Source organism: Eptesicus fuscus, chromosome 5 (assembly GCF_027574615.1).
Source record: "Eptesicus fuscus isolate TK198812 chromosome 5, DD_ASM_mEF_20220401, whole genome shotgun sequence".
Taxonomy (NCBI): Eukaryota; Metazoa; Chordata; class Mammalia; order Chiroptera; family Vespertilionidae; genus Eptesicus; species Eptesicus fuscus.
In genome coordinates, this window is record NC_072477.1 from 14,758,366 (window position 1) to 14,776,925 (window position 18,560).

An 18,560-nucleotide genomic window follows, 5' to 3' on the forward strand; every position below is an offset into this window, starting at 1 on the left:
ACTCAAAGGGTATAGACAAAGTTGTCCACTGGATCCAAGTGGAATGTTAGACAATGAATACTGCTTTTCATTGGCAGCCAGACAAAATGACAATACCTATAGATGGGTCTTTTCTCTTGGGCTTATATTCTTACATAAATAATCTTCAGTCTCCTAGGCTGCTTATTCCTGATGCAAATGGGGCAAGAGCTGTGGTTCCACCTTTCAGACTGATTTTCACTAAGTCCAAAATGTTTAACCCCACCCTTAGCCAGGATTCTCAGCATTAAATATTTTCAATCTGTGATTCTAATTGTCAATCTGTCCATCCATCTGTGACTAGAAACAAGTCTGTGATTCCTCATGCCAAACCATTAGTAATATTCCCCTTAGAAAACACTAGGAAAGAATGAAAGATTTCCACTTTTACTTTTTATACTTAAATATGTTTCTCACAATGGTATTTAAACATTTTCTTAAATGTTTGGCATCAATCATAAATCTGCTTTATATAAAATCAATTTGGAATTAGAAAAACAACCTGGTTCTCTAGGAGGTAGAAAGAGAAGCCCTTGGGATTGAATTTTTATCTATACTGCACACCTGTAATTTCATTACTGCATGGTTTGTGCCTGGGAATTCCTTGGACTGTGGTTAATGGCTGGCTGCATATAATCTTGCAGTTGGCTTATTTCAGAGGGAGTTAATAGACAGAACTATATTCTCATAGGCCTAGCAATAAGAGGACACATTAGACCTTAAAGCTTTTGGATAAAGAAAAAAAAATTATTCATGGTGAATAAGAAGGGTCTCCTCTTTGAGGCAAGATCTTTTACATTTGTTTCTCAATAAGGCTGACAATATAAATGGCTGCTTACCACTGTCAAGGGTCCGGACACCACTGGTGAGAGTTTTGCTAAGAACAAGAGCACAAGGATATGTCGTGTTGAATTTTGATCCACATTCTCATATTTCATGTAAAACATGAGGGTTTGCAAAGAAAAACCAAGGAAGGAAGAAGAGAATTTGTCTTATGTGTTTTAAACCTCTCATCACAAATTTTGTTCTTTGAATGAAGTAAAATTAAAGCAAAGAACAGGCATTTTTCTTTGTGTGTGTGTCTGCGCATGTGTGTGTGTGTGAAAGCAAAGGGAATAATCTAAAAAATGGTTTGGTCTAAAGTAGAAAAATATTTTTTGAATTTTACATTATTTTTACTGGTATGTTTTTCTGCTTTCTAATTATTCTCTTTAGCACTTTTCTAGTTGTATTTCTTCGCTTTCCTTTCTGGTTCATAGTAGATCTTTTCATATTCTTTATTTGTAATACCTGAGTTAAATTGGGATTTTTGAAAATTTATATGGTACCCGTGTATTATCTACATATTGTCTTATTTATTTTTAAATCCTCACCTGAGGATATGCTCTTATTGATTTGAGAGAGACAAAGGGAGAGAGAGGGAGAGAGAGAAAGAGAAAGAAAAGAACATCATTCTGAGAGAGAAACATCAATCAGTGGCCTCTAGTACACACCCCAACTAGGGATTGAACCTAAAACCTTAGTATGTGCCCTGAACAAGAACCAAACTCAAAACCTTTTGCTTTATGGGAAAACTACTCCAAACAACTTGAGCCACCCAGACAGGTAGAGGCTTGGTTTTTAAGAATCACATTTTCTAATTGTCAAAAAAAGTCAACCTCATCTGAATGTTATTTAATATTTTTTTTTCCATGTCCCACTATGATTTCTTCTTAAAATTACCTGACAGGTTTTATTTTATAATTCTATAATACATTTCTTCTATTTTATGGTTTTAGTTAACTCTTTTTTTTTAAATATATTTTATTGATTTTTTACAGAGAGGAAGGGAGAGGGATAGAGAGCTAGAAACATTGATGATAGAGAAACATCGACCAGCTGCCTCCTGCACACCCCCTACCGGGGATGTGCCCGCAACCGAGGTACATGCCCTTGACCGGAATCGAACCTGGGACCTTTCAGTCCGCAGGCCGACGCTCCATCCACTGAGCCAAACCAGTTTCGGCGGTTTTAGTTAACTCTTATAGCATGTTTTACAAGCATCCTACCTAATAAAAGAGAAACATGCAAATTGAACATACCTCTGCTATGCCCACCAGCCAATCAGAGCCAGTATGCAAATTAACCCAACAAATATGGCAGTGGACATGGAGCTGGAGCGAGCAGGAGGCTTAGGTTGGCCCCGGCAATGGAGGAAGACAAGCTTCCCACCCAGCCCTGGCCGGCTCTGGTCTCCACTCAAGGCTACAAAGTTTCAATTATAGAAGATAAATAAATCCCAGATACCTTCTGTCAGCCAGCCCTGGCCTCTGCTCAAGGAGGCGCTGAAAAAAAAAAAAAAGAAAGAAAATAAGGAGGGGCTGGGAGCTTGGGTCACAGGGGGGTGTGGCCAGCCTGCAAACAGCCATCAGCTCCTCACCCAGGCTGGCCACAACCCCATAAGGTGAGGGTCCCCACTGGGGGGCTTATCAAGCCTGCAGACAGCCATCAGCTCCTCACCCAGGTTGGAGAGGCACACCAGCAGAGACCCCCACCCTGAAGGGGGTGTGGCCAGCTTGAAAACAGCCCTCACCAGTAGGGACCCTACTCCATGGGGGCTTGGCCAGCCTGAAAACCACCACAGGCCCCTCACCCAGGCCACCCCACACCCCAAGGGAACCCCCCTCTGCTGGCCTGGTTACCTCCAACTGCCCTCCTCTGCTGGCCTGGTCACCCCTAACTGCCCACAACTGCCCTCCTCTGCAGGCCATTTTGTGGTGGCCATCTTGTGTCCACATAGGGGCATCCATCTTTGACCACTGGGGGCAGCCATCTTGTGTCTTGGAGTGATGGTCAATTTGCATATTACTCTTTTATTAAATAGGACTAGAGGCCCGGTGCATGAAAATTTATGCACTGGAGGGGGGTCTCTCAGCCCAACCTACCCCCTCTCACAGTCCAGGAGCCCTCAGGGGCAGGAGGTGACCTAGTGATCAGGGGAAGGCGCCACCCCATTACATCTTTGCTGCTGCCACTGCCAGCAGCGCAATCCTTGGCCAGCCCTGGTTGCCTGAGCCTCAGGCAGCCCTGGGCGGCTGGGCAGCAATCATCTGAGGCTTGCCTGTGCCTCAGGCATTGGCTGGGCAGCAGCCATCTGAGATTTGTCTGTGTCTTTGGCTGGCCCTGGGTGGCGGGGCTGCCGACACTTGAGACTTGCCTGTGCCTTGGGCATCAGATAAGCAGCCACCCTCCGAGGCTTGCCTTGGGCCAGCCCTGGGTGGTTGGGGGGCTGTGGGGACTGGGGGACTCCAGAGACAGGCACACAGATTGGTCACACCCACCTGGGGGTGGGCCTGGCCTTGCTGCGTGCCTGCTGCCCTGTGGGGCTGAGGGGACTGGGCACTGCCATCTTGTGGCTGTGGGTGCCATCATTTTGTGGCTTTGGGTGGCGCCATCTTTGAGGGAGTGGCAGTACATTAGCATATTCCCTCGTTATTGGCTGTGGGTGCTGCCATATTTGCAACAGTGTGAGGGTCAATTAGCATATTCCCTCTTTATTAGATAGGATGACACTGAGAGATAGTACTAGTTAGTCTGTGATGTGGAACTTTAAGGTGCTTGCCTACCTTGCTGGACCATTTACAAGTATCATTAAACCATTTCCAAGAGGTCTGACTGTTCCATGTGAGAGGCGCCAAGAGAACTGCTTTACTTTCCACTCAGATGCATCTCCCTGTGATAAGCTAACATACTAGTAGTTCTTGAATTTTACTTCACTCTGTTACTTGGGAATTTTTATTAATTCATTTTTGTCAAGTTTGTTAACAGATAGAATGCAGAGTTTATAGTTTCTTTTTCCTGTATATCATGCAGGGGAGGGTGTTTTGAATGATCAGTTTCATAGCTTCTTTTCAAGTCTATCAGTCTATGATGGAGACTGGATAAGATCAAGCAATCCAGCCCAAGGGCAGACTCAAATCTCAGAATGTAGCTCAGTCTTTCACCATTTCAAAGCATTTTAAAGCATAAACTTATTTTTTACATCAAGAAGTACATGACAAGGAGAGTCATGTTTGTGTTAATTTTTAGGCACATTGATTAAACAACTACTTTAAGAATTGCATAAAGATGCTCACAATTTGGAGCTTTCATAATAAAGTATAGATTACAATTCTGATTTTATGCATTTAAATAGAGAAATTAAATTTTATAATTTATGTCTTAAACTTACGAATTCTGTGTAATCTGATTTTAGTTTTGAGTTTTCTTACAACCGGAAAATCAGTCTCAAGTATTTATGCAGTTATTTAATTTGCTAATAAATAACACATTTGGCTTTGAAGTTTTCCACTGGGAATCAGAAAATCTTTTTTTTTTTTTCCTGTTTCAGATAATTGCCTTGTACTGGGGGAAAAATGAACAGCTATTCTCGTTAGCAACTTGTAAGAAAATTTTAAAAGCACACACACAAAATAAAACTTTTGGAACAAAAGTGTTCACATATTTATGATTTATTATGTTTTTTGGGTGTAAAAACTCTGTTTTAATGAGGAAAGAGTCTTTTATGAAGACAAAAAATAAATAATTTTTTAGTGGAGATATGTGAATACAGATGGATTGGGATGATGGCTGATTGGAGTGGCTATAAGCACATAGCGAATGGATGCAGCAAGTGCGTGTACATGTGTATCTGTATCTGTACACAAAAGCTCATGTCCTTGCTGGTGTGTATAGCAGCAATTCATGTTGAAAATTGCTGCAAGCTTTTCAAGGGTTTGGTTCTAAAGTGGAAGGGGCAATTTACTTCCTTCTAACACACGGCACCTTCCCCTTTGATTCTACAGCTCCGACTCTCTCCAGCCCACCCTCTCACTCACTTCCTCTCCTCCACTGCAGGCTATAATGAGACACAGCTAGAGATTCCTTTCAAAGAGGAAAAAGGGATGTCTCTGAGTGGTGCAATTGGGCTGAAAACGTATTCCTTCTACTCAGGAATGCCTCTGACTGTTGCATACAGAGAAAGAGCTTGTTTTTTTCTTCCTCTGAATTTGTGATACACACACACAGTCTTCATCTTCTGGTTTGTAAGCATTGAAGCCATAAAGGGTGAATGCTATGTCCCTTGGAGAGCATTTTAGGTGGCAACAGAGAAAGTTTCCCATTTTATTGAATGGAATTTCTGCCTTAACAGAGCACACTCAGTTCGGGTGAGTAAAAGGTAATAAGTGAATGGATTGTATAGGAAAGAAAGAAGCAAGCCAGAAACGAGAAGGGAAACCATTTCTCTTTTGAATATAAATTTTATCTGAAACTATGTTCATTTTCCTGTATATATTTTCTCTTAAAAAACAACAACAAACTCAGTTAGCTAAAAAGAAAACTAATAGGAGTTGTGCTTCCTTAAATATGTTACGTTTTCACTGATTGTGGGGGAAAACTTTCAAGAAACTAGGGAATAAAAGTTAAAAGGCAGGGGAAACAAAACAAATACATGTATATATTTGGCAAAAAAAAAAAAATGTAGTCTTTTATCCCCAAGACTTCATCACACTGTATCAGTAATAAGTATCATATTTAATAACCTCTAGAAAGCCAAGAATGCCTGGGTGCTGGTAATGGTAACGTCAAATTAAATAACAAAGTTTTCTTTTAAAAAAATCTGATAATGAAACAAAATCAAGTTTACAAATTACGCTCTCTTTTCCAAATTTCAGGAAGTGAATCTGTGATAGTGATGAGTGACTATTGGTTGGGCTTTAAAAAACAAAACAAAATGGAATTCCTGACATAGCAGCTTATCCTTGCCAAGTATTAATACCTCCACCCCCCCACTCCTCCCATCACACTTTTTCATTTCATTTCTAAAGATAACGCAGCCTGGATGTCTTTCTTTTCATACTTTGGAAAGATTAGACAAAGCATATCCTCTTGGACTCTCAATTGAATAATTCCTTTGGTCATGCCTTAGCTATGGCCTTTTAGCACTGTGTGATAACTGGAAATCACAGGTCTTTCGTCAGATATTATCAGTTCTAAATTTGATATCAGAATAACAAAAGAAATAATAGTTAAGGCTAGAAAATCAGAGTGTAGCATTAGAGCTGTCTATGTTGAAAGACTATTGATAAAAGCTTAATAAGGAGAAATAAAAAATATCTAAACCAACCAACATAAAATTCTAATATATATCTAAAGCTGTACACTGCCAAGCCTGGCAAAAACATATTTCTAAATTCTCTTTTATTTTACTGGTAAATTAGGAAGGAAACTTCTAGAACACATTTGATCCTGCTAAATTTGATTATAATGGATCACAGGCAATATGAACTAATCTGCAAAGGCTTATCTCAGGTAATGAATCACATTTCTCTAAAAGTTGGAATTTATAATAGATAATTTTGAGAAACAAAAAATGTGACATAAGAAACAAGGTGATAAAGGAATGTGCAAGTCATCATTATGAAATAATATCTGCATAGAGATCTTCACAGAGGATCATAGTTATGTGGATGTAGATACTGTGAACAATTATAAGACTTAGCAGTAGGACCAGAAATGTAGCTAAGATAGTAAGTTCCCGGATGTCTTTCTAAATTTGATGTCTAGCACAGAGACTGACACATAATAAATGCTCAATAGTTTTTACCTAATGGGATTTCTAATTCAAGAAAATATGCCTAAATGCATTTAATCAATAAATGTATGCCCTTATTTTTTTTAAAATGCTAAGTAATTAAAATTAGCCTATGCATATCTTAAGTACATTATCATAGGCAAGATCAAGCTAAATTACTAGTCAATTACAGCAAGTTACTTCCAGACACAACATCAACTACTTAGAACTTTCCAAAAATTAACATAGTTCTTATATGTACGCTGGAATTGAGTTTTCTATCACTTGAGATATTCAAGTTGAAGAGAAACATCACCTTTAAGAATGAAATAGAGTATACAAGCTTTGGATGGGAACAATTGGTCAGTTGGCTTCTAAACTTACTTTACTAGATGCATTATATAATTTCTTAATTTCTCTTACATATCTTCCTATCACTAAAAATCAGAGAAACGATTTATGTTTGGGTTGATTATATAATTTCTTTTTTTTTTAAACTTTCCAACCATATGATTTAAAAATAAATTATAGCCCTAGCTGGTTTGGTTCAGTGGATAGAGAGTGTCGGCCTGCGGACTGAAGGGTCCCAAGTTCAATTCCGAGTAATGGCACATACCTGGGTTGTGGGCTCGATCCCCAGTGTGGGGAGTGCAGGAGGCAGCCAATCAATGATTCTTTCTCATCATTGTTATTTCTATCTCTCACTTCCTCCCTTCCTCTCTGAAATCAATAAAAATATATTTTAAAAAATATTAGTTGTAGTTAGAACAGGATTAACCCACTACCTGTTTTTGTAAATAAAGTTTCATTGGAACACAGTTGCTCATTTGTTTGGGTAATGTCTGCACTGTTTTCCTATAGTGGCAGAATTGCACAGTTGCAATTGAGATTATATGGCCTTGCAAAGCCAAATATATTTGTTACCTCTTAAAAAATGTTTGCTAACCTCTGGTCTAAAAACCTATTTGAAATATTAGTATGATTTCAACACAATATCCAAGCATTATTCCCAAAACATTGTGATTATTTCATAAAATAAAAATACAAGATTAGCAATTATAAAGACAAATATGGCTGACTGGTGTTATCTATATATATAAAAGGCTAATATGCAAAGTGTCCCCTCGGGAGTTCAATGGGGAGACCAGGAGTTCGATCGCTCGCTATGATGTCTGCTGACCACAAGGGGGTGGCGTGAAATGACGGAAGGCTCTGGCTAGCAGCCCAAAGGACTCGATCAGCCCTGACCTTCAGCCAGGCCTAGGGAACCTAACCGTGCACAAGTTTTGTGCACCAGGCTTCTAGTTTGCTTATAAATAACAGAGCTTTGCATTAGCATTCCCATGTTGAAATGGTTTTTAAAGTATATCAGCATATAAACTCTTATAATTGACCAACATGTTTATTCAAATATGAGTATTTTCATTACATTAAACAAATGTTTCCACAGCGGTTGCCTTTGGTTTCAAAAAGCCAAACCCTTGCTCTGATGTGTCTGAGGACAATGCTGCTTTTGTTATAGTCAGAACGACTTCAAAAACGCATAATATGATGTATTTTTCTCTAAAAGAATTTTTTAATTTGGAATTTTTGAGTAAAAGAATAAATCTTAAGAAATTACTCTGACACTCCATTTTAAAAATAATGATACAGGAAACCATTTTCATTTTAGATGTTTTTATTTTATGTCTTTTTTTTTTTAAGAGAGATAGTAACAACTACATTTTAACTTGTGTTTCAAATGAAATTTTTACAATAGGGTCATTCAGCTGAATGAAAGTTTTCTAAATTATATGTGCCCTCTCTTCTACTTGGATGCATGGTTTAGATATTCATAAATATTTAATAAGTCAGGTTTTCCAATACAATATGACTGCAATCCATTTTAATGGTGATAACTGAATTGTTTTTGCCCCTGTAGGTGAATAAGACAGACAAGCTAATTGCCTTTTTAACTTACAGATTTTCAGCACAAGGTCTCATTATCATTTGCTTTCAGTAATGAATTTCTCTCAAGTTCTGATGGGAGAGTATAGCTTATTTTATTATAAAATCATGAACCCTTTATTTTCCCTATCTTTCTCTAAATTCCCACACAGAGTACTTGATAGAAGACTGATTTTGTTCATCACTGCTTCAAGTGCTTCTTAGAAAAAGTTGAGAGAACAAGGAACATTCCACATTAGCATAACAGAATACTTGAAAAATCAATGACTATGTCTAGGTAGAAATGATTGTACCCATAACCAATATTCCAGACATTTAGAAAGGTCATATAGAACTTATTTAATACTCAGTTCACAAGAAAAATTATAAATGGCAAGTTTCTATTTGTCATATATAGAGCTATTTTATCATTTTAGTTACCTCACAATTGGTATAATAAAAATTATTTCTCTGGTAAAGTAGCCTGGTTGAAAATCTTAACTGCGTATCTGGAGTTAATGAAATACACATTCACACACACATACACACACACAAGCACATATACAGTAGTTTTAATCTTTATTGGAGTGAGTTGTCTGGTTGATTCCAGGCTTAGGTAGATTTTGAGAGGGAAAATATCCAAGGCATAATGTGCATAAAGGAAAATTATTATGAGTATTTGTGCAAGGGATGTGAAGTTACATAAAGTTTATGTAAGAATTATTTGATTTATACTTTTGATTTGGATCATTTCTGAGTATGTTCCAGTTTTCAGTTGGGAAAAAGTGATTTGATTTTTATACATTATAATGTGCATTTTCTTTATATTCCTGAAGAAGTTCTTAATAACTTGTATATATATATATACATATATATATATATATATATATATATATATATATATATATATATATATACACATATATATATATTTACACATATATACATATATATACATGTATATGTATATACATATGTATATATATACACTAGTAAATATAAAACTTACATAAGTGTTTTATTTCAACTACATTTACTATATGATGGTATGGACATTGCTCTTAGAATCTCTTTAGTTTCAGAATCTCTTTTTAGTTTCTTTAATATGAGGAAACTAAAATATTTAGCACATTGAGGTTATTAATGGGGATTAAATTAGTAATTTGCACAAATAATCAGTGTAAATCTGTTCTGTTACAGATTTAATTTTTTATTATAGTGGATTTTACTAGTATAGTTACAGTGGCTTTATTTTTAGAAACATTGAGTTTTATAGTCCTAAGAGTATGTATTTGAGGGAAACATAAATTGGAATTCAGATTATTGTTATAGGTCAGGCTTTATCTTGACAAATATATAGCAAAATATTAACTCAGATAGCCAAAAGTTGGAATGGGAAAGTCAGTCTAGGTTAAATATAATGGTTCAGTGATGAACAAAATCAGATGGATAGGAGAGTCATTAGGAGGTGAACAAAAAAGAGCTTGAAGAAACAGAAACATTGTAAATAATTTATTTATGTAAATATATAACTTTATTTATATATAAATTTTTGTTTTGTTTTTAATATAATTGATTATATTTTATTTGTTGTTGTTTTTGTCTTTAGTAACCTGGAAGGTGCCATTTATTCTCATTAGGGAGAATGTGAGAGGCCCAGATAATTGCTTTTATAGTTGTTCTAGTTGTGTATGTGTGTGTGTGTGTGTGTGTGTGTGTGTGTGTGTGTGTGTGTGTGAGAGAGAAAGAGAGAGAGAGCGAGAGAGAGAGAGATGGAGTGATGTTAAAGTTGTGAATTTTGACATGATTATATTGAGATGTATATGTGCCAGAAAGGTATAGATATCAAATAGCTTAACAGGTATGAATGTAAATCTCAGATGTAACATCTGGCCTGGGTATACTTTGGGACTTGTGCCATGGAAAGTAAAGTCATGAGAATTTGTGAGATTATCTAGAAGAAAGTGCAGGGAGGACTGAGTGAGAGGATTTAGATCTGAACTCAGAGGCACTCCCAAATACAGCAGCTGGATACAGAGAGAAGAACTAACAAAAGAAAAAAGGGAATGAAGCCAACTAATTCCAGGCATATTTGATGTCACGAGACTCCAAAGGGAGACACTATTTCACAAACTTTTAAAGGGAGGGTGGATAAGGGAGGATAGTCATTATTGCCAAATGTTTCTAAGAGGAAGAAAATATGAAGTCAGAAAATTTTCCATTGAATTTAGCAATAATAAAATTCATGATGACCACATGTAAAGAAATTTCAGTCAAGTGGGTGTCAAATGCATGTTAAAGAGATATTAAGTAGAAGTAGAGCTAGTGAATATAGAAATTTCATTGAAGAAATATAGTGTATATACATATACATAATTATATACAATATATTGGATATTAGACAATATTTATAAATGTGTATATATGCATAGGTCTATATATATGGATAATATAATTGACCCATGTGCATATCTACACTAATAAAAGAGAAACATGCAAATTAACCACCACTCCACAATACCAAGCCACACCCACCAGCCAATCAGAGCAAGTATGCAAATTAACCCATCAAAGATAGCATGTAAATTTGCATACACAGGTGGGGTGGGCAGCACCATGGCCCGCCCCTGGGAGTCAAGGTCCATTGGGGCTTGGGGAGGCCTGGCGGGCAGCACCAGATACTGCTGGCAAGGTACCAATCCATTGGGGCCCTGGGAGGCGAGGTGGGCAGCACCAGATGCCACCTGCGTGGTCTGGGTCCATTGCAGGCCCCGGGAGGGGCAGCGGCCTGCCTAGCCATGCCTGTGAGGCCCTGGGAACATCGCCACCTTGGGGAGGAGTGGCTGGGCCTGCTTAGCCACTCCCCTGGGGCCCCAGGAACATCGCAGCTCAGGGGCGGCATGGCCAGCCCACCTAGCCACTCCTGTGGGGCTCTGGGAACATTGCAGGCATGGGGTTGCTGAGACCCAGAAAGGGCCTCTGGCCACAGATTCACAGTTTCACGGAGACTGACTCTACCAGGCTGCCCGGTGGCCATATGGCTGGGCCACAGGGTGCCCATTCAAGATGTGACACAGAGAGGAGGTGCAGGAGGAAATCCAGAGAATGGGATGTGGGGGTTCAAGACTCACTTCCTTTGGGCTTTGTCCTTCTTTGTCTTGGTTCTTTTCTTTCGGGCCTGGAGCCCAAGCACTGCAGGAGAGAGGGGTGGATGAAGGCCGAATGTGGAAGAGGCGCGAGGCCCGACTGCAGGGCTGACTGAGGGGCATCTCCAGGGCAAGTGCCACAGCTTTGGCAAAGCAGTTGGCCAGGAGGCGAGTGTTCCAAGGGGCACCGAGCAGCGCCTCACCATCCCTCTTTGAGGACACCCCACACAGGTGCTGCCTTCGCCAGCAGGCTCTTGGTGACTTCTGCAAATGCTACTGCAACCTCTAGCATTCTGGGCAAAGAACTGACCCTGTGCCCCTCTGGGTACCAGGCTTGCTATGAGTGTGCTGTCACCAATGCCATAGATCAAAGGCAAAAACCTGGCGAGGTGGGGTACACCAGAGGAGGCTCGGGCTGGGGCAGGGGACCAGTGGGCAGGGATTTGCCTTGCCTGCAGAGAGAGAGGTTCTGCAGTGGCCCCAAGACGCAGGTGGGCCCGGCCAGGGTTCAAGGGGCATGGAAGAACACCGGGGCAGAGGGGCAAGGACCTGCAGCGCTGAGGCAGGGGTCGAGGGGCGGTGTCACCTCAGTGGAGGGGTGCCGCACTGCAGGGTACTGGACTGACTGACGTGTTTCAGAGAAGCTCCCAGTGCTAACCGGCGTTTCCCAGTGCCTTCACTGAGCTTTGATGGCCAATTGAGATACTATATAAGGAAAATGAGTGAAGAAGTGAGAAAGAAAAGGAAAGGTGAACAACACAAAAGAAAGACTGGAAGGAACCTGTAAACCCATTGTCACTTAAATAGGGAATAGAGTCAATAGTGTTGTAATGATGGTATGATGCCAGGTGGGTACTGGAAATATCGGGGAACACTTTGTAAAGTATATGATTGTCTAACCACTATTCTGTAACTAATATAAAACTTGAAACCAATACACAATAATATTGAATGTAAAGAAATGAAAATTGGAGTGAAGTTTTTATAAATTTCAGTTTAAATAAGGGCTGTAAAGGAAGGAAGGGGAGAATAAAAATAGTGTTTTTCATTTTACCACTTTATTGTCTTTTCAGTACATGAAAAAGACAGTTGTCTTTATAAGGTGCTTTTATACTTTTCTAAGTCATTATCTCATTTTAATTTCAGAGCAACTTAAAGACAAGATAATTATTCCCTCCATTATTCAAAGAAAGGAAATCTTGGTGTCTGGTCCCAATGATTCAATCGTCAAGCCCTTATTGTAAAGCAGGGTTAGTAAAATTTTCTGTGAAGGTCATATCTATACTAATAAAAGCCTTGGGGGTGATCAAGCCAGCAGTGGAGGGTAGTTGGGGGCAACCAGCAAGGGAGCAGTTAGGGGGCAATCAGGCAGGCAGGCGATTGTTTAGGAGCCAGTGGTCCCGGATTGTGAGAGGGATGTCCGACTGCAGGTTTAGGCCCGATCCTAAACCTGCAGTCGGACATCCCTCGAGGGGTCCCAGATTGGAGAGGGTGCAGGCTGGGCTGAGGGACACCCTCCCCAGTGCACGAATTTCATGCATCAGGCCTCTAGTCTATATAAATAAAAGTCAAAGCGACCGAACGACTGAATGACCAAATGACCAGTTGAATGGTTGCTATGATGCGCACTGACCATCTGCCCCCTGGTGGTCAGTGTGCTCACACAGTGGAGTGCTGTTCAGCGAGCTTACCAAGCAGCAGAGGCAGCAGGTGCAGCGGGCCCAGGATGAGCTGAGCAGTGTGGGCTCCTCTCCAGCTGCCTGCTGCTTTGTGCACTACGACATTTCCTGAGGGCTCCTGGATTGTGAGAGGGAGCAGGCCAGGCTGAGGGACCCCACCAGTACATGAATCTGTGCACCTGGCCTCTAGTATATATATATATATATATATATATATATATATATATATATATATATATGTATATTTAAAGGCCTGGTGCATGAAGATTTGTGCAAGAAAAGGCCTTCATTGCCCTGGCTGCCAGCACCTGGGACCTGTGTCTTCTCTCTGGCCACCACCTTCTGCCTTTGCTCTGGCCCGGAGCTGCCTTCCACCTTTGCGCACTGCCCACAGGCCTAGAGCAGCTGGGGTGGGGCGGAATGCTTGTGTCATTGCCATGGCGATGATGCAAGTGTCCCACCTGGCCGCTGCCATCTTTGTCGTGTCAATTTGCATATTCCCTCCTTATTGGCTGTGGGTGCCACCATCTTTGTCGTGAAGTGACAGTCAATTTGCATATTCTGTCTTTATTAGATAGGGAAATATGCAAATTAACACTTATGGTGGAACACCGGGGGAACAACTGGTCACTATGATGTGCACTGACTACCAGGGGGCAGACACTCAACTCAGGATCTGCCCTCTAGTGGTCGGTGCGCTTCCACAGGGGGAGTGCCGCTCAGCCAGAAGCCAGCTCATGGCTTGCCAGCACAGCAGACGTGGTGGGAGCCTCTCCTGTCTCTGCGGCAGCACTAAGGATGTCTGATTAACGGCTTAGGCCCACTCCCCATGGGCCTAAGCCGTTAGTCGGACATCCCCTGAGGACTCCCAGAGCAATGTCTGACTGCCAACTTAGGCCTGATCCCCCAGAGAGCAGGCCTAAGCTGCCAGTTGTACACCCCCCCAAGGACTCTCGGACTTTGAGAGGGCACAGGCCGGGCTGAGGGACCCCCCTGAGTACACGAATTTTCATGCACCAAGTCTCTAGTGTGTGTGTGTGTGTGTGTGTATGTGTATATACTAGAAGACTAGAAGCCCGGTGCACGAAATTCGTGCATGGAGGGGGGTTGTTCCTCAGCCCAGCCTGTACCCTCTCCAATATGGGGCCCCTCAAGGGATGACCGACTGCCCGTTTAGGCCCGATCACTGGGATCGGGCCTAAACGGGCAGTTGGACATCCCTCTCACAATCCAGGACTGCTAGCTCCCAACTGCTTGCCTGCCTGCCTTCCTGATTGCCCCTAACCGCTTCTGCCTGCCAGCCTGATCACCCCCTAACCACTCTGCTGCCAGCCTGTTTGCCCCCAACTTCCCTCCTCTGCCGGCCTGGTCACCCCTAAATGCCCTCTCCTGCAGGGTTGATCACCTCCAACTGCCCTCCCTTGCAGGCCTGGTCCTTCTCAACTGCCCTCCCTTGCAGGCCAGGTGCCTCCCAACTGACCTCTCCTGCTGGCCATCTTGTGGTGGCCATCTTGTTTCCACATGGGGGCAGGATCTTTGACCACATGGGGGCAGCCATCTTGTGTATTGGAGTGACAGTCAATTTGCATATTACTCTTTTATTAGATAGGATGATGATTCACTTACATGTGAATGCATGTATATATGTTTATGTATATAAGTGTGTGTATATGTACATATGTTACACACATATTCATCATCTATAAATCCAAGACACCTGACTATACTTAAATTAAGAAGGAAAAATAAGCACTTAGAATTGAAGAGTGATAACCAAATAAAATGAAAAAATAAAATGAAAGCCCAAACACAACATCAGTGGCACTGGGTTTTCATAAGAACAGAAACATGTCCTACATTCTAAAAGGAAAGTAGATTTCTGCAAATACGGGTGGATTATCAACTTTGTAGTAGAAAGTGGTAATAGTTTATCTGTTAATTTCCTTTTCTTCTCATTGAATTCTGAGTTGACATTGAAGTGTAGTTGAGGATAGAGTGTACAAGTATGAGGATAGAAAAGAGAACTCAAATATTTATTTTATTTTATTAATTTTTGTTTGTTAATCATCACCCAAGGATATTTTTTCCATTGATTTTTAGGAAGAGTGGAAGAGAGAGTGATAGACAAAGAGAAACATCAATGTGAGAGAAACACATCAATTGGTTGCCTCCTGCACATGCCAGATGAGGGCCTGGGCTGGGGAGGAATCTGCAATGGAGGTACGTGCCCTTGACTGGAATCAAACCCAGGACCCTTAGGTCTGCAGGTATACTCTATTTACTGCACTAAACTGACTAGGGAAGAATTCAAATATTTTAGTTAATACACTTGTTATGGAAGCATATGGACAGCTGTATTAGTTTTTTATGCTGTGTAACACATTACACAAATGCCTACGTAAAACAACATACATTTACTTTACCCCCTGTTGGATCATAAGTTTATTGTTTCCTGAGATAATAATCTACTTTAGAAAAGTTACCACATATTTACTTTTCAAGATTTGCATTCTTTTTATTTTTTTTATTAATTGAATTTATGGGAGGAAGGACACTGCTTCGCAAAACCATACAAGTTTTCAACTTTACAACTCGACAAAACATCATCTGTACACTGCATCGTGTGCTTATTATCCTAAGCAAAGTCTCTTTCCATCCTGATTCCCCTCTCCCACCTTTTGCCAACACACACACACACACACACACACACACACACACATATGTTCTTCCAGTCCGACAGCTATCAGTCTGTTTCATGTATCCATGCCTTTGTTCCTCAGTATATTTTGTTCATTAGATTCCACATATAAGTGAGATAATATAATTCAAAAGAATATATGCACCCCCGTGTTTGTTGCATTATTTATAATAGCTAAGAACTGAAAACAATACACATTTACTATCCCATAGTTCCAAAAACACAAGTAATCCAATTTGAAAATGGGTAAAGAGCCTGAATAGACACTTTTCCAAAGAGGACATACAGATGGCAAATCCTAATATATAAAAACCCTCGGTCGTAATGTCTGGTAATGACCGAGGCTCGGCCAACTGAAAGTCAGTCTTGTAGTCAGCCATGGCAACCCAGTGCTGACTGCTTCCGCTGCAGGTGCGGTGCCCCAAAACTTACTGCTGAGGGGGCTGCGAATCAGGGCCAGAGAGAGGCCTGAAGAGAGAAGCAGGGACTGATCCGTTGCCTCTGTGGCAGCTTTTGATCAGGACTTGACTCTCTCTTTCTCTCCCAGTCTGGCCAGCAGCCACACCTCCATTTCTCTCCAGGCCTCCACCAGGGCTGCTGATCATCCACTCCTTTCTGATCAGGCCCCAATGATAGGCCCAGAGACTCTGACTGGCATAGAAACTGACCAATCAGAACCAAATCTGGGTGAACTGTGAGGAGCCAATGGCTGCCTAGGAGGCAGAACTTTTGACGGTGACTGGCATAGAAACCAACCAATCAGAACCAAATTGGCCGGCAGAGGAGGGCAGTTGGGGGCAAGATCAGGCCAGCAGGGGGGGTATTGAGGGTGAAATCAGGCTGACAGGGGAGGGCAGTTGCGGGCAACCAGGCCGGCAAGGGGAGGGCAGTTAGGGATGAGATCAGGCTGGCAGGGGAAGGGGGAAGGCTGTTGGGGGCGAGATCAGGCCAGCAGGGCGGGGGTATTGGGAGCGAAATCAGGCTGACAGGGGAGGGCAGTTGGGGCAACCAGGCCAACAGGGGAGGGCAGTTGTGGGTAAGATCAAGTCGGCAGAGGAGGGCAGTTGAAGGCGACCAGGCCGGCAGGGGAGGGGAGGGGATGGCAGTTGGGGGCAACAAGGCCTGCAGGGGAGGGCAGTTGGGGGTGAGATCAGGCAGGCAGAGGCAGTTGGGGGCAAGATCAGGTCATCAGGGGAGAGCAGTTTGGGTGAGATCAGGCCAGCAGGGAGGGTAGTTAGGGGCAATCAGGCAGGCAGGCAGAGGGGTTAGGGACAATCAGACAGGCAGGCTGAGGCAGTTATAGGCGATCAGGCAGGCAGGCAGGTTAGCAATTAGGAGCCAGTGGTCCCAGATTGCCAGAAGGATGTCTGACTGCAGGCAGTCGGACATCCCCCAATGGATCACCGATTGGAGAGGGTGCAGGCTGGGCTGAGGGAAACCCCACCTCTGTGCATGAATTTTGTGCACCAGGCCACTAGCAGATATATGAAAAGATGCTCAAATTCACTAATCACTAGAGAAATGCAAATTAAAACCACAATGAGATATCAATTCACTCTTGTGAGAATAGCTACCATCAATAAATAAAAAAACCAACAACTGATGTGGAGAAAGGGGAGCCCTTGCGGACTGTTGGTTAGAATGCAGATTAGTGTGGCCACTGTCAAAAGTAGTATGGAGTTACCTCAAAAAATTAAATTTTTTTCTGGAATATATCCAAAGAAACCTGAAACACTAATTTGAAAAAAAAAAATGCACCCCTTTGTTCATTGCAGCGTGATTTACTGTAGCCAAGATTTGGAAGCAGCCCAAGTGTCCATCAGTAGATGCATGAATAAAAAGGGTGTAGTACATTTACACTATGGATTACTAGTCGGCCATGAAAAATAAGGAAATCTTACCCTTTGCAGCAGCCCAGGTGGACTTTGAGAGCATACTTTACATGAAGTCAACTAGTAAGAGAAAGACAAATACCATATGATTTCACACATATGTGGAATCTAATGAACAAAAATGAGCTAACAAGCAAAATAGAGACAGACTCAAAATAGACAGCAGACTGAAAACTGTCAGGGGAGTGACTGGGTGGGGTGTGTAGAGGGATTGAGCAAAAAAGAAATAAAAAGAAAAAACTTATGGATGAGTACAACAATGTGGTGATTGCAAGGGAGAGGAGGTGTGAGGGTGATGGAGAAGAGTATAGGGGATAAGTGGTGATGGACAAAGACTTGACTTGGAGTAGTGAGAACACAATGCAGTCTACAAACGATGTGTTGTAGAGTTGTGCACCTGAAACCTGTATAATTGTGTTAATCTGTATCACCCCAAAAATACAATATAAATGGAAAAATAATAGATGGATAACAATTCATAAAGTGAATCCAGAGCATTAATAATCTCTTCCTATTTAAAATCTTCTTCCCTGATACCTACTCTGCACAATAGTTTACCACATGAAGAATATTTCTTTCCAGTCTCAAAATTATAACTTACCATTAACA